Below are 15,197 nucleotides of genomic sequence, written 5' to 3'. Positions count from 1 at the left end.
TTGTTCAAATATTTAGTATCACTAACTCACTAAAAATGTCTTATCTAAACCGGACGAGTTCATCAAAATTCCTTGAATGAAAGAATTAGGAACGAACAAAATATTCATCATTTTAATACAGACTTTTACTATTTAAATAATTCAATAATTAATAAAATTCTTCAACAATTGATTAGTATTGCTAATTGACTAAACCTAATTAATGGAAGATGTAATTTATAATGATAAATTTATTGAAATAGGCAAGTTATATTAGCAGCTGGGTAATTTTGGAAACTTCCAAGTAACGCAAAAGAAATAATAAAATTAAACAACAAAATTGTAATGTGAATTTGAATATAATTTGGTATTCAAAACAATAAATTATTATTTTATTTACCAAATTCGGAATAATAACAACCCGTAACATGGAAATGCTTCATCCAATTCATTTTTTTTAGTTTTAAGTTCCTTTTTTCATATTTTAGGCATGGATAAAGATATTGCGATCAGGTCTTCACTGGGTTGCAGGGTCTTCATTTGACTATCTGCTGACGTAGGCAAGTAATATAGTTGGATTTTTTGCACTTATTTCAGAAAGCGCCATCCGACGTTAATTTAATGATTTTCCTTTTACAAATTTCTAGCACCAAAGCTCGACTGGAGATCATTAAAAAATTTGAAAAAAGTTCATATAAACGTAGGTCAGGTCCGTTGTGACCGCGCAAGAGGAAAGCAAAAATCACAAACCTCATGTAAAACTGCCATAAAATCAAAAATTCAAATTAAAATTCTTTCTTACGTCCGAGCACCGCTACATGGTAGGCAAGAACAAATCAGAAAAAATACAGATATAAGAAATATTTACAAGACCATTATTTTTATTATCTAAGAACTCTAGAAACTCATAAATCATGTAGAAGAAACAACTCCTTCGGCATAAATAGGGACACCTAATGTTGCAAAGTGGAAAGGAGAAATTGAGATCCCCAAACAATATTAAGATATCGGACATGAAAATAAGGTTACGATTAGTTTAGTTAGTTATTAAAATTTTTAATAAGCGCCATGATTATTAGTAACTAAAAAAATGATCAGTTAATACATTCTAGCCATGATGTAAATAATGTTCGTTATAATAATATGAAAAATAAATACATCGATCCTTTTTGATATTCGTATAATCATCCAGAGCCCTTAGTATAATGCATAGGTATTTATATTATTAAACCAAACTATTGCAACAGAAATGATTCTAACTGCATTTAACCACTGTTTATGGTCATTAATATAAGTTTACAAGTTTAGGACGAGATAAATTTTCAATTTTAGTGCAGTGTAGCGAAAGTTTATTTCACCATAGCGATAAAGCTCGCGCACTAAGTTCATGTTCTCAGTGCCTTAGGAAAATAAAAACTGAAATATTGAAATAAATCATATCGACTCTCCTACTTATTACAAAATTTATAACGATATGTATTTATAATTACATATTCATTTGTATTATTCTCTTCTTAAAACAAAAAAAAAACTATGATACAAAAAATAGCTATTTTTTTGACATGCATCATCATTGCACTCAGTGAGCGACATGTCATTTTTTGAAAAATGAAGGTTTCAACGTCGCAAATCATATTTCTGTTATGCCGCCGCTGGCCTCGCCGTCTCAGGCGCATCAGCGGCGGCATCTCGAAATAAAAAAAAAAAATTGTAGTCGCACTTGCCGGATGCACTAATTACCTAACTAATTGCGTTTTGATTTTATTTATGTAACGTAAAATAATACTATCTCCTGCCTGGCGCTCGTTACTCCGTATAGGCTTTTGTTGTTAAAGCACTCTTTTACATTTATTGTTTTAACAAATTGGTTAAACTAGTACGACTTAATCAGTTCGTTATGTATTTTAATAGCGGATTACTACAGGCATTAATGGTTGTTCTTGAATATTAATTCTTAGTTAAATTTGATGAAATTTGATTTCAAATTTCGTTGTAAAACAAAGCTACGCCCCCGTGGCCCAAATTGACGGGGCTGTTTTCTTGTTTTAATCAACAAACCAAACTAACTGAGACCCGGTTTCCCAAATTCCGTCAACTCAAACCGAAATGTAAAACCGACGATTCAAAAATAAAATAAAACAAAAAAATGCTGCATCAATTTTATATACAACTAAAGGAATTGCTCCTCTTTTGGTGAAAATTTCCAAGAAAATTCCATATTTTATACGACCCCAGCAATTAATCATCTACTTATAGTGATTAATAACTTTAAAAGATTTAGAGAAATTTCTCTTAGTCGACTTAACTCGAACTTTTCTGATAAGATTTATTCTACCACAATTAATATCCGAAATATAGCACCACGCTATCTCTGATAAAACAACAATCCTGGATATAGATAGATAGATAAGACATTTTCTGGTTTTAACTACTTATTTTCATTAAATATTACTTTGTTAGCAATATACAATAAATTATTGAATACGGACTGCTGCGTTCGCTAAATATGAGCTTTTCCAAAACAAAGTATTTTATAGAAACATGAAACGAGCACGAGCCGACTAGCTAAAGGGAGGACATATAAAGTATCCAAAGTCCAAGAGGCACATGTAATTCCGCCAGTACTTAGATGCAGTAAGTAAAAATAAGTGAAAATTTATCTCGACAATCCGTTTTTCAAATATTTATTCAACTAACTAAACTAATCGTAACCTTATTTGGTTTCCAAAATTTCATAAATTTTCATGTCGGATATCTTAATATTGTTTGCGGACCTCAATTTCTCCTTTTCGCTTTGCAACATTAGGTGTCCCTATTTATGCAGAAGGAGTTGTTTTTTCTACACGATTTATGAGTTTCTAGAGTTCTTAGATAATAAAAATAATGGTCTTGTGCAAAAAAAATTCTGAAAAAAATAAATCCAACTATATTACTTGTCTACGTCAGCAGATAGTCAAATGAAGACCCAACAACTCAGTGAAGACCTGATCGCAATATCTTTATCCTTGCCTAAAATCTGAAAAAAGGAACTTAAAACTAAAAAAAAATTAATTGGATGAAGCATTTCGATGTTACGGGCTGTTATTATTCCGAATTTGGTAAATAAAATTATAATTTATTGTTTTGAATACCAAATTACCAAAAATCACATTGCAATTTTGTTATTTAATTTTATTATTTCTTTTGCATTACTCGGAAGTTTCCAAAATTACCCAGCTGCTAATATAACTTGTCTGTTTTCAATAAATTTATTATTATAAATTACATCTTCCATTAATTAGGTTTAGTCAACTACCAATACTAATCAATTGTTGAAGAATTTTATTAATTATTGAATTATTTGAATAGTAAAGTCTGTATTAAAATGATCAATATTTTTGTTCGGTCCTAATTCTTCGATTTCTTTCAGGCAAGGAATTCTGATGAACTCGTCCGGTTTAGATAAGACATTTTCAGTGAGTTAGTGATACTAAATATTTGAACAACCGGTAAAGTGGGAGTGTTTCCCAGAAGTAAATTTAAAATTCTTTTTTCAGAAAAGTATTTTTTTCCGCCACAAATCGCCTCAACTGCTGGCAACGTAAGCAAGCAATCGCAATCGTGTCAATATCAAACAAATTAGGGGAACTTGGACGGTTGATCTAAAGAATTCAGAATGCATTCACATTTATCTATGCGTGGCTATTGATGTAGGTTCATTATCTTCCTTGCTTTTGCTTCTTTGTGGATTTTCTCTGTTCAACTAAATATGGAACTAATGTTCAACTAAATTCAATCTGCAACCAAATGAAAATGAAGGAAATATCGATATCGTTTTTGCTCTAAAACGCAAGCGAACCACGGCAAAACACGTAACACATGTTAAGGGAAATAAATGTGTATGTTGCGTAACCTCACGGGTAGGTAATTATTTCTTAGCGCTGTAGTTTTTTTTATATCTTCTGTTCTGTCCGCTTACCGTTCCACGATATACGTAAAATGCCCGTTGCATTTCTCAAAAACGCTAAAACGTATAATATGTGCCAACAATAATTATGTACTTGGGGTAAGATACGGTTTACGTGTAACCTCCAAAGTCTGCAAAAAAGGATAGAAAGCACATGTCTTATTATCTGTGTATATTATATTCATACTCAGAAACTAAAAATCGCTTAGTAGATGAAATTCATGGTGTAGCAAGTTTCTTTCACTAGTTCTAGAACTCGAAAACTGTTAAGATATAAATTCAAAATTTTGATTAATTGCTAGATCCAAAATAAAATATAAGTCGTTTCTCTAAGAAGAATCATTTAAGAAATAGCGAAATTAGGTTTTGGGTGGTTTTTAGATCTTAATATTTTTTGGTCCAAAATATTTTTGCGTAATTATCTAATAATTCAAGATGAAGTTTATTATATGCATTTGGCGCCACACCAATTGCAAAGGTAAGGTTTACTCTTCGAACACCTAAAACTGTGCTTTATCTTCAACGGTGTCAAAGTACATAATTTTACCGATAAAAGATCAAGAAATTGATAGCTTGAGCTAATGTAAATAACCAAATAATGCAAATTTTGAAATAGGTATATGATGCTGGACAATAGAATGGAATAACACCGTACTTTTTGGGAATTTTAAAAGCCTGGCCCAAGATTTCAATTTGGTCCATAATTTAGGACGACCAAAATCAATTAAACGTTTTGGTAGAATGATCTAATCTCTATCAAAATTGTTTTAATAATAAAATTTGTAATGATTTTTCCTATGAAATTCCTAATTCCAAAAAAATATTTTTAAATTTGAATTATTCCAATTTTTGGTCCAATGGTAAATTTCCTTATAATGGGTGTTTTTTTTTTTTTGATGTATAGAACTTTAACTTGGCGTTACTGTTCAAGATGGCGACCGATTTAACAGCTGTCAAGTGATTTATTCTCAGTTTGGTTTGGCAATTCATCATGAATAGACTCACGCCTGAACAACGCTTGCAAATAGTGCAATTTTATTTCGAAAATAATGGTTCTGTGCGGAATACGTATCGCGCACTACGTCCATTTTATCGTCGACAAAATCGTCCATCAGAGCAGTTAATTCGATTAACCATGGAACGTTTTCGCACCACGTTTACTCTTCTGATAACTCGCATCTCCAGAGACGCCGTACGGTGCGTACAGAAGAAGCTATTGCTGCTGTAGAGCGTAGCATTGAGGAAGACCCGAATGAGTCCATCCGCCATCGAGCACAGGAATTGGATCTGTGTCCATCCACTCTATGGAAGATTTTGCGGAAGGATCTTGGTTTACGTGTTTATAAAATCCAACTTGTACAAGAATTGAAGGCAAACAATCATCAAGTAAGGCACAAATTCGTCGAATGGGCTCGAAATGAGATTTTCATAAGCGAAGAAGCAGACTTCTGGTTGAATGGCTACGTCAACAAACAAAACTGCCGCATTTGGAGGGGAAGCTAATCCTCAAGTGTATGTCGAAAGATGAATACTAACTCTTTCATTCCTGAATTGAATAACCATGATGTCCAGGAGATATGGATTCAACAAGACGGCGCAACATGTCACACAGCTGGTGCCACAATCGATTAATTGAAAGACACGTTGGGTGGCCGCCTAATTTCACGTTTTGGACCTGCGAATTGGCCTCCAAGATCTTGTGATTTAACACCGCTAGACTACTTTCTGTGGGGCTATGTAAAGTCATTGGTCTATGCGGATAATCCACAAACGCTTGACCATTTGGACGACAACATTCGTCGTGTTATTGCCGATATACGGCCACAAATGTTTGAAAAAGTCATCGAAAATTTGACGTCCAGATTAAACTACATCCGCGCCAGCCGTGGCGGTCATATGCCAGAAATCATATTTAAAATGTAATGCCACAAGATTATCGTTCGGATAAATAAAATTCATGTCAAACGAATAATCCATCGTTGTTTTATTGCAATTTAAAGTTCTATACATCGAAAAAAAAAACACCCCTTATGTACCCGAATGCTTTTGCAAGACTTGGATTTTTGACACATATTTTATCTCTTCTATTTTGATAGAACAAAGTGTCCTTGTGATAACAAATTTTTATTAAATTAAAAATTACTGGGAATCAAAAGAATTGGAAATTATAAATCGTCTATTTTTTTTAAAGTTGCCCCTTTCTCGTTTTTAAAATTTTTATTATCCTGTACTTCGGACTTAGAAGGAGCTTATAAAATATAGGTATAATAAATTTTCTTCTTACCTGAGAAGGCTCAAGTGACGAGAAGAAATTTAAATTAAGTATCTGACACTTATTCTTTTACATTTACTTTTTAGTATTCTGTATTTAACTTTCCTTGCCTGTTTATAAATAAATATGCGTACGAACTACTTTAATTATTAAAATTATTTCCGAGTTTTAGTGAAAATCAGTTTGCGTCGTTAGCTTCGCAAGAAGAAAGCGGCGGAAATTGAAAGCAACGGGCAGTGCGTTAATCTTTTATTAGCCAGCTACTGTTTCTCTATCGACCTTTAATTTCCTTATTATTATCTACTACGCTCGTATCTAAGGTACTGCCCGGCACTTTATCAGCGTCAAACAATGCCGATTCGCGGCGCTTGTCAGAAAACACACACACTCGCAGCGGAGAGTCGGCAGTCCAAAACGCGGAATAATACAATTTCGAATTTCACGCGGCCAATTACTCATTTGCTTCGTATTATTACGCGTCACGATTTTCCACGGTGTCTTTCTCTTTCTCTCTCCTCGTCTTCCGATCGGCGGTCCGTTTGGAGTACCGTGCGGTAAACCGCGCGGTTTCTCCGAGAACCCAGTTAATCACCGCATATTAATGTTAACCTACCGATTCGTAACGATTTTTTAGGTTCCCAGCGGTATGCAAGTAACTCCTGCAAAAACTCACCCACACGTACTCATCTAGTTCTACCATCTATTGTCAGGGAAAATGCATATTAAGCGAAAATTCGATAGCTTGCAAAATATCAGGGAGAAATCAACAGTTTGGTTGGTAATTATTATTATTTTTACATTGTACATAGAAACAGCATTATATATATTATTATATTATATTATAGCCTAAAAATTTTTTCATTGCGATTTTATTTTCAAAAATAAATTTTCAAAAGTTTCTTATAACTATACTACTTTGAAGAACATCTATTAGAGGCAAGAATCCCTACAACAAAAACAAGAAATAACAACAACACGCAACAAGAAAAAACTTATTTCTGATATCGACTGGCAAGCAAAATAAATTATTAATGATATTAAATATTAATAATTAATTAATTAAAAAAATAAAACAGTTAAGAGCAGCGCAATTTAACAAACCAACTCCTTAAAACTTTAAAAGTTTATGTTGCTACGGCTATCGCCTCTTCTTTTTGTGATTTTAATAATCGCAATTCTTCTGGTTTGGTTGTTCTAATAAACCACATGCCACTACACGAATTGTTTTGCAATGAACCGTCACCAAGAATAATTCTCCTCTTTTATTCCCACCTTTTTTTATAGTTTTCAGTTCAAATTCTACAACAGAAGAGTAGAAAACAAAGTACTGTTTATGCATAGTTCCAGATTTCTTAATTGTATAGGGTGTTTTTTTTCTATGTATAGAACTTTAAATTGCAATAAAACAACGATGGATTATTCGTTTGACATAAATTTTATTTATCCGAAAAATAATCTTGTGGCATTACATTTTAAATATGATTTCTGGCATATGACCGCCACGGCTGGCGCGGATGTAGTTTAATCTGGACGTCAAATTTTCGATGACTTTTTCCAACATTTGTGGCCGTATATCGGCAATAACACGACGAATGTTGTCGTCCAAATGGTCAAGCGTTTGTGGATTATCCGCATAGACCAATGACTTTACATAGCCCCACAGAAAGTAGTCTAGCGGTGTTAAATCACAAGATCTTGGAGGCCAATTCGCAGGTCCAAAACGTGAAATTAGGCGGCCACCAAACGTGTCTTTCAATTAATCGATTGTGGCACCAGCTGTGTGACATGTTGCGCCGTCTTGTTGAATCCATATCTCCTGGACATCATGGTTATTCAATTCAGGAATGAAAGGTAATCAAAGCTCTATACCGATCACCATTGACTGTAATGTTCTGGCCATCATCGTTTTTGAAGAAGTACGGACCAACGATACCACCAGCACATAAAGCGCACCATACAGTCAGTTTTTCTGGATGTAACGGTGTTTCGACATACACTTGAGGATTAGCTTCGCTCCAAATGCGGCAGTTTTGTTTGTTGACGTAGCCATTTAACCGGAAGTGCGCTTCATTGCTAAACAAAATTCGCTTATGAAAATCGGGAACAATGGCAATCTCGTTTTGGGCTTATTCGACGAATCTACGTCTTACTTGATGAATTCATGATGAATTGCCAAACCAAACTGAGAATAAATCACTTGACAGCTGTTAAATCGGTCGCCATCTTGAACAGTAATGCCAACTTAAAGTTCTATACATCGAAAAAAAAAAACACCCATTATATACAATATGTTAATTATCAATAACCTAAGTATGCTGCCATAAGCAGGAAAAAATAACTACTGCAGAAGTAGCCAACATTACCCGCATCCTGTAACATAAAACTTGCTTGGTCGGTGCCGCTCTAATAGAATAAACAAACAAACTCTAAGTCACCTATCTAAATGAATAAAGGCTACTTATTACTGTTGTTATTTTGTCAAAATTTTATTAATAACCTAAAGATATATGTTTTACTATCAAATAAATACAGGGTGTTTTAGAACATCCTGCTCCTTAAGGTTTTGATTTTAAGAAGTATTAAAGGTCAGATCGGCTTCGTAACTTTTACACCCTGTTACTAACATTTTAAGAAGAAATTAGTTTTTATCATATTTGTTCTTAATATGAAACGCCCGTCTAAGTATCGACAACATTTATCGATTTAGAACATTTTATCATTTTTAACCAAAACCAAAAAATATTTACTAAACGGCGAATTGCGTACTATAATGGAATAATTTAAATTCAATCTTACTACTACCACCAAAACAACTACAAACAAAACTGAAACGGCGAATATTTACACAAATTCCCTATATAGGGAATAAAATATAGATATTGCGTCAACATTAATATCGATTGAAAATCAAATGACCTCACCCATTAGAGTGCACAACCTCGATTCGTGATCTCGGTTTGTTAATATTACTCATCGTTTATTATATTACATTTTTCTGCATTGTTGATGTTTAACGCCGTCGAATTTGTATTGCTATAACCTACTATTAGGCCGGGGCGGATTTTTTAGTTCCCGTTCTGTTCGCGGCGGTGAGGTGTTTCGCGTCATTAACCATAGAAGGCTGTCCAGATATGATTACTTAGTTTTATTGCACTTCGTTATACCGGCGCGCTTAAGTGATTCCGATTGTTGATTAATTATTAGGGCAATTACTTTGGTAGCAGTGAACGGGGGCCGGCTTAATGCTACACTGGCCACGGAAATTAAATTCAATAAATGTGTTTTTTTTTGGCTTCCACGCGGTGATCAGTTTGCTTTCGCAACAATCAACAATCTAAAGGTTTGGGCGATAGAATATTATAAACCATAAATAGCTTCAAAATGAAACGATGAGAAAAACTTTCATTAATAAGCAAACCCTAAAAGTTTTAAATACTAGTTTAAAATTAACAAAGGACCAAGTTTTCTTAACAAAAAATTTTAAATTTCAACAAATTTTTACATTTTTGACTTTTTTTCAAAAAAAAAAAAATTTGCAGCTAAGGAAGGCGCGCGTCCGGGCTAAATTATCATTTTGAAACAAAAGTTAACAACCGAGTTAAATTAAAAATGACGCTTCAGAAAACCTTTTCCCGTAATAGGATGTCCATATGATAATTTGAAAATAAAACGTTTAAATCAAGCTGAAGTTGAATCTTTACTCGTATTCGTTTTGTATTTGTGTAGTTAGGTTTCTATTAAATGGTGACCTTCAATATTGAATTTGCTTCAGAAATCCCCCAATCAAATTAATAAGCTAGCTAACTAATAAAACATAGTTTTTAATAAAGTTGTAGGAAATGCTATATATATATATATATATATATATATATATATATATATATATATATATATATATATATATATATATATATATATATATATATATATATATATATATATATATATATATATATATATAATTATTTTTTTCAGAAATAAAGTAAAACCTTGTTAGCTTACCGAACCAATATTCATTGCAAAAATATTATTACATATGGGTTACATAAAGTAAACAATTACTTGCTTGCCTCAATATGCGATATTTTAAGCAGTTATTTTAAAAATACTTTACCCACGAAAAATCAAATTTACTTTTCACTGCTGTCTTTGCAGCCATTTCGGAAAAATACAATCTAAACTTCACCATACAGGGACTATTTCTCAATTATTAATAATTGCGGCACTAATGGTGTCTTGTCGTTAAATAAAGATTTCTCAAAAATAAGCTGTTGCTATTTGTTGCACTTGGTTGTTTTGTTTAAAGTTGAGATTTACATAAAGCGCCGCAATTTCCGGAGCAAAAGAAAATAAGAAAATTTAAAAGGCCAAACATCTTCTGATTGGCACTGACATCACTTATTAGTAATCAGTTCAACTGCCAGATGTTTTTGTTTATGTTAATTTTGTTTAAATATTGTATTAGAATTGCTATTTGAAATAAAAGTCCACCGATCAACTTAGTTAGCTAGTTATCTAAAAACAAAAAGTTGCAGAAAATGCTTCACTTCAATATAGCAAAAAATAGAAAAAACCGCTAAATCGATGTAAAAGCCAGTATTTTAAGAAAGTTTTCGTCTAAAAATAAAGCACAAACCAATTTCCTTTATCATATCAAGGTAGTTAAATCCTTCTTGATTTTATGACGCAATGATGCACTTGGCTAAACGTTTTTTTTTCCATTTTGCTTCCAAAGTGTAAAAAAAGTGCTAAAAATTTCAAATCAATAAAGAAAATCCACGGATGTAAACCAAAAATACTGGCGAGGGTAATAAACATAAAAAGTTCTACCCTCAAATCTGGCAACCAAAAAAATAAACTAAAATACATAAAGAAATATTATTTGTGATGTAGATGGTGGCTTAAATAAGGCTAATGTATTGTTTATAAGTATTTAAAATATATATAAAATGAGATGTTTCAGTTCCATCCATCATCCAAACCCTAAACCAAATATATTTATCCAAACAAAAACTTGGAGCTTAACGTTGACAGAAAACACGATTGATTGACGAAAAAATCGCGATCAGTTTTCCGTCGGGTGTAAAAATCATGCGGTCGTCGAAGAAGGTCTTCTCGGTGGATAAAAGAACCGCGCGTCGTCAAATCGGTCGCTCGCGTTACATAAATCCCCCTTCGGCCGAAGAAGATCGCTGGAAACAAAAAATAGGAAGAAGCGGCATCGGAAAGTGTATAGGCCAAGAAAGGGAAGCGATATATACTGCGCGGTCCATGTACAGAATTCGAAGAACGATTTTCTTTTTTTCTGCGAGTTTTAAAAGGGCGTAAACCTGACAAGGAAAGGCATCCGTCGGCATATGCATCTATGTTGAATTGTTTTTTTTTTTGGGAGTCCTTCCACAAATTCTGATTTCAAGACGACCCTTCGTAGTTGCCATTTTGAATCAAATAAAGGAAATTGCAGCGTATAATCCAAAAAGCAGCAACGAATTTTATCAAAATTTATAATTCCCGATTAGGCACAAAATTTTACTTCCAAAGTTTATCTTAACTGGTTATGAGAACAACAAATACCATTATGTCTAATTTTATATGAATAATAATATGCTCTCAATTGGCACCTGTGTGCATTTAAGTTGACGGCGTTATCTGTAAGCACACTGCTAAAATTATGTTACACTATTTTATTCTTTTTTAAAACTTCATTTAAAGGTCTGATGATGCCCGTGTGGGCGAAACAATGGTAACTCTTAGTTAACTTTTTAGCAAAATCCCCCAAGTTACACCAAATGAAAAAAATCACTTTAAAAAAGTCAACATATTTTTTTAAATAGAATACTAGCGAAATTGAACTATAATTAAATACCAAAACCTAGAATTCAATTCCTCTGCAAACCGATAGTTATTGCAAAAATATTGCATATTACAAAGTTATCAATTACTTGCCCGTCTCAATATGAGACATTTTTAACAGCTAGTTTTAAAATTCTAAAATCACGAAAAATCAAATTTGTTTTTAACTGCTTTCTTTACAGCGTTTTCGGAAAAACAGAACCTATAATACACGATACACGGACTATATTTCAATTATTAATAATTGCGACACTAATAGTGCCTGGTCGATAAATTAGAGGTTTCTCGGATTTCCGCTGTTGCTATTTGTTGCACTCAGTTAGTTCGATATTACGTTTAATTGCTTTCTATTAAGTTGACATATATATATATATATATATATATATATATATATATATATATATATATATATATATATATATATATATATATATATATATATATATATATATATATATATATATATATATATATATATATATATATAAGCGCAATAATTTCCGCAACAAAAAATATAGAAAAAATTAAAAGGTCTAACAAAAATTAATCCTCCAATCTTTTAAACTAAATACAGAAATATTCCACGAAAATATTTCAAGTAAAAATAACTTTACGTTAGTATTTATAGAGACCCCAATAAAAAAAATAACTTCTTCTAATATCAAAAAACAAAATGATAGGAATGCTCACACACATTTATAGAGATCTGAAATGTCATATAGCAAAATAAAACGAAGGACAGAGTAGTGGTTTCAAATAAAACTAAAAAACTAAAACATTCATGTGGTCAGCGAATTGTAGCCATTTTTACAAATTTCTAGCGTTTGAATGTTTGTTGACCAACACATTTCTCATTTTCTAGTTTTTGTATCCATTAAAGATTTAAGTTAATAAATTAAGTCCTTACTAAAGGGAAAACATAAAAGAATTATGGCGAATTAGTTTATGAATTTTTGTTACCGTTTTACATTTAACAGCAAATACACTTTAATATACCAAGAAACATCACACTAGTGTCTTTTTAGTAATTTCTCAGTTGTTTAATGAAATATTTTTGCATCTAAATTTACCCAAACATTAAAACCATATGAGTGTATACGAAACTCAAAAAGTGTTCAGTATAATATGAAGAAAAGAGAAACAAAAATTTCACCAAATATATTTTAATGGAAAAAATATCCCATTATTCGAAAATGACGGCTCTCTGTTTTAATTTGATCATGATTTTTGGGGCGCTCTGTAATGAACTGACGCCGGAATTGTACCATAGCATGACGCAATAAATATTCTACGAAACAACAAGTAAGAATAGACGTAAAACATTATTGAAGCGCTTAATTACCGAGTAAGTAAAACTAAAAAGTTATTTGTATTGATGATTGATTGAAAATTGGTATGTTTCGTAATAAAGTCGGCCGATCCAGATTAGCGAAGTCTTATTTTATTCCTGTTAATTAACAATATGACTGAAATGTTTTGGATGTCAAATTCCAGGCACCGACAAACACTTATTGTTTTCGAAATTTATGGCACCGTTACTCAAACGGGGGAGAGATGTGGGGAACGACAACTTTGAGGATTCTGACGGACACCATTAAAATTTATTTAAAACGATTTTCCTTTCCTTGGCGAAGGAGATCTAGAGTGAGCGTTCTAGACATCCATAGGTTGTTTTTCAACAAAATGAGACAAATTTGTCTAGGTCCTTCTTTGTAACTAATTTTGAATATTGCACAATAGAAGGATCTTTGCCGTGAAGCATTTAAGAGTCAAAAAACAAAAATTGCTGTAGTACAGATTTGAGAGACGTAATCAGCAGTCTCTCTCTTTAAGTATTACGTATTATAAATCGTGAGGCAAAAAGTATAGTTGCTTTTAACGCTCGCGTAAGTTTCTTTTGTGTTTTCCAAAAATATAAAATTGACCTGTACAGGAAAATCTAGACATCTATGATTTATGATACGACCACTTAAATGAAAATAGAAAACATTAGTCATGGCAATGTTTAAATTTTGTATTTTTTTTTAATTACTATAATACTGTTCGATCAATACTGGTTGTTCAAAATGTGTAATAATAAGAATTTCTGGATCTTTGGTAATATTAAATTCCAAAATTTTGTTTGTATTACCTGCTTTGAACTGCATAAGAACTCGACAATGCAAATCTTCTAGCTACTAAATATGTAATTATTATTAATTATTATAAAACAAAAATTGGCAGTACCATATTTACCATCAAAGACACAATTTTCCACAATAAATATAGATACTTTTGCAAATTCATTCGCTTAATTAGATAAAGAAATACATGTTCAATATGTCTCATTAAAAAATGGTAATTTTAAAACAGCAAAACTGGTTACGCTATTCTTAGAACAGTATCCCTTTTTTATGAATTGCCTCATAATCGATTGGTCATAGAAAGTAGCCATAGCGAACCCCTCGATACATAAAATAATTTGCCTGGAATGGAATGAGTTAAAAAACTGAAAGATTACATTCATCTTAACATTCAACCTATTTTTCATATCCGGGAAGAATCCTTTATTTATTTTACCTATATGCATGTCACGTACACTTTCATTTTTTTGTACAACTATCGTTCTATCGCATCCCATAGACACGAGAGGTGGGTCGATTTGCGAAAAAAAAATATTTGCCGCTAAATTAGCTTTTGTATTAAAAGTTAATAGGCAGATTGAAGATACTGAGTTCCTCGTATATTTTTTAATTAGCAGCTTGGGCTACAACAAAATCCACGTTGCCGCTTTCGAAGAACTGTGAGAAATATTTTTTCAAGCGGTTCGAGCAGGACCCGAATTTAATTTTAACAGAATTATAGTCGGTCTTGTTAAGAAGGAAGTTTTGGTAAGATATGACAAAAACTTTAAAAAATTGAGAAACTGTTTGGACAGTACACCATTGCAATATATTTTTGAAGTAACGTGTTCAATATATAATTGAGATATATTCTCTAGCACAAAATTTACTAAAATTTTTACTAATTCGCAGTTTTACAGTTTCAGTTAAGCTCTGAAGAAGCCTATATGATGACTGGCGAAACGCTGGCAAGTTTGAATTATACATAAACAACCGTAGCAGGAGGAATCCAGAAGATTTGGAATTAGGCCTGTGGAAGCCATTC

General features: G+C 32.3%; 1 protein-coding gene across 2 annotated transcripts in view; it reads right to left on the bottom strand.

The window, feature by feature from the left end:
* Positions 1-15,197, bottom strand: part of LOC132705509 (homeotic protein distal-less-like) — a 170,333-nt gene that overhangs the window by 136,553 nt on the left and 18,583 nt on the right. The window lies entirely within an intron of this gene.

This window comes from Cylas formicarius, unplaced genomic scaffold (genome assembly GCF_029955315.1).
Source record: "Cylas formicarius isolate icCylForm1 unplaced genomic scaffold, icCylForm1.1 PGA_scaffold_10__41_contigs__length_53128322, whole genome shotgun sequence".
NCBI lineage: Eukaryota > Metazoa > Arthropoda > Insecta > Coleoptera > Brentidae > Cylas > Cylas formicarius.
The sequence above is the reverse complement of the archived record's forward strand: the minus strand, read 5'-3'. Positions and strand labels throughout refer to the sequence as shown.